The sequence below is a fragment of the Actinia tenebrosa genome, unplaced genomic scaffold, assembly GCF_029948245.1.
Source record: "Actinia tenebrosa isolate PJP-AT-01 unplaced genomic scaffold, QUT_ActTen_1.0 PGA_scaffold17__23_contigs__length_9995812, whole genome shotgun sequence".
Lineage (NCBI taxonomy): Eukaryota > Metazoa > Cnidaria > Anthozoa > Actiniaria > Actiniidae > Actinia > Actinia tenebrosa.
Genome location: NW_028292577.1, coordinates 3,298,427 through 3,301,394, shown reverse-complemented (window position 1 = coordinate 3,301,394; position 2,968 = coordinate 3,298,427). Strand labels below are relative to the sequence as shown.

Sequence of the window (2,968 nt, the reverse complement as noted above, 5' to 3'; positions counted from 1 at the left end):
CTTACAGAGTAAAAACAGGTCAAACATCAAAGAATGGTTTTCTGGTAATGGATTTGGGATCTCATGACACACAGGTAACCTGGTAATAAATAAATGAACGATTATACGCGGGAATAGGTAGAACACGAGAAAAGAAAATTTCTCGAGTGCTCTAGATCTGCCAATACCAAAGTGCTTTATAAGTACACATAACAAATCAAGCAAGGATTTTATTTCTCTTATAAAATGCAAAGGGCGCGTGTGTGCTTCAAAATACGAGATTAATAACAGTTATTTTTTAACGAGTATATATTCATGATAAAATTTCCATGTTCGATGTTGAGCTAGCTTTTGCGCATGTATATTTTTCCAAGAAAGGTTTCAAAACACTTCCCACACGGACTAAGAAAGCAGTAGGAAGGTAGCCACCAGACAGAACCAACATACACTGCTAATCATAGCAAGGGGTTAATCATCTACGGTCTAGGGGCCGACTAACCTCTCCCTTAGGCTTCGACCGAGCTTCCTGATTAGTCACTGGATAGCGGTGTCGGGGCCGAAATCTCCGGCCTAGCCGTAAATGCTTCGCGCTGCCATACTGCGCTTCAGCACTTGATGTTTGGAGGTATGGTCCTGCTCCATATATAAATAAATGAAAAAAATATCCTGATGACAAAAAAACTTTCTTTTGCAACAACAACAACAACAACAACACAAAAAAAACCAACAACAACAACAACAACAAAAAACCAGAAAATAAATACAAAAAAAAAATAAAATATAAAACAATAATAATCAAACAAATAAACCGACAAAGAACATATAGGATACATCAGGATCAGTAGTCATTAAGCTATCAACTACACTAAGTTTCCCTTTTATCCTTTAATATTTTATCCAATAGCAAAACAATAAAAAGGTCATACACAAGTCTATGGCGTCAGTATGACTGAGCTATTATTCAGAAATCAATAGTTGAGTTTAAGGAGACACCATCGAAACAACAGCTGATCTGAGAAAAATGTTAGCCAATCAGAATCGAGAAACTTTGCATAACTGATGTGTCACTTTTCCTCCAGAAATTATCGATTTGCAGGTCACCAAATTAATAATGAAAAAACGTTGCTGATAAGCGCTTGATTGCAGTGACAAAATAATTCGTGAGTTTTATATTTTTATTCCAACGGCGGGCATGTTTTTATTTTCGCCGGTCAATCTTTACACGACACGTTAGTTTGGCAGTGACGTCATTTATACGCCGATATACACAGTCGACAGGGAGAGTGTTTTTGTCGTCGTCTCGTCGATTGTATTTTTTTAAGTTACATATTCTTGACATTTTCTTTGGTCAGATTTGTTGTCAGTATGCTGTTAACAAACAATCAAAAGTCATGCATATGTAATACCTTTCTTTGACATACAAATCTTGACCCTGTTCAGTGATTTGAAAAGACACCGTATAATTGTGGGTTATCATTTGTGGTGCATTGTGGTCTACCGCGGGTACCAACATGGTTCGTCATGCCATATATATGGTATTGTTTGTACCGCAGCTAGACGACAACGAATCCTGTTTGTCATTAGGAATGATGTTTACTTTGACCAATCACGAAGCAAGACACTAAATTAGACATCCAATCACATTGCATGTTTTTCAAAGGCCATGGCAGACTTATTTTGCTAATGACAAATCTATTGTTCACTTGATACGTTTCAAAACATGATATTTTCTCCTAATGTTCTCTATCTCCTCTCTTACGGCCTGGCACCTGGTCCCTGAGAAAGTTTCATGTTTCTATGGTTTTCTTTTCACTTCACTCATCTTTTTTTTTTTTTTTTTTTTTTATTTTCTGCATGGTTCTTCATCTTATTTTCTTCCTTTTGGCTTACAGCAGAAATGGTCGTCATTATCAGATGCCAAGCAGATACAATTAATGTAATGGTAAGAAGAGATAACTAGATAAAAACTAGTGTGAGCTGCGTTGGTGTTTCTAATGAAACAGTTATGATAAAAAGGTAAATTATACGCCGTGAAAAGATGAAAAAGACTCCGACGATGGACTAGAGTCCGAAACGTCAGTAAGTTTTTTCATCTTTTCTCGGTGTATAATTTACCTTTTTAACATTAATGTATTATGGTAATAAATTTCTTCATCACTTTCAGGCAAACCAACGTTATTAATACCAGCATGCATGTTAGATAGGACAGAATGTATGATGGCGTAAGTTATTAGACAACAGATGTGTAGTACTACGTAACACTCCTCGTATATCAGCCAGATGATAGAGTGAGAAGTGTTCTTGTGATCCATGGCTCCAATTCAAAACTACGTCAGGCATGCAGGATTGGTTTGTAGATAAAGTAAGAAATGCAAAACAAGGCAGGCCCCAGTTTTCCAGTACTAAATGTTCTGATACTTGTAGAATCAAACGTAGTGCAAACATAAGCAGATTCACTCCATAACCAGACAGGACAAAAAAGGGTCTTGAAAACGACCAAAGAAGACAATATTTCCTTGAACAAACAGACAGGTATGATGAGAGGTGAAAACAGAACAAATATTAAAGGATTGAGACTACTTGCAGTGGAAGACGTAATCAAACGTTGTTGTATACCATAGGTAAGGGATTGATAATTCCATATATGACAATCTTTCTGGTAACTTGGTAATGAATGAGTAAGACGATGATGGTGCTTCTTATGTGCGCGGGGCAAAAAAGGTTAAACATTCATGTGCATAATGGCTTAGTATTCTTTTATTTTTTCAAGACTTATATCAAAAATGTGAAAGGTTTTATGCGCATTATCTTCTTTTCCTTACTCTCCTTCTTCTTCTATCCTTCTAATTGTTTTTACCAAAAACCTTTCAACCTATAAACGACAAATGTTCACATGAATCGAGCAACACATTAAGGTATGTTTTTTTTTTGTCGAGAAGGATTGGATTGCTCTGCTTAAAGACTCAGGTGTATGTACTCTGGATAGCGG

General features: G+C 36.4%; 1 long non-coding RNA gene across 1 annotated transcript; it reads left to right on the top strand.

Moving 5' to 3' along the window:
- LOC148910234 (uncharacterized) lies at window positions 1-2,719 on the top strand. The gene is made up of 3 exons (XR_016120047.1): window positions 1-74; window positions 1,872-1,921; window positions 2,144-2,719. It is a non-coding gene; the product is annotated as an uncharacterized LOC148910234 (long non-coding RNA).
- Window positions 2,720-2,968: the final 249 nt, after the last annotated feature.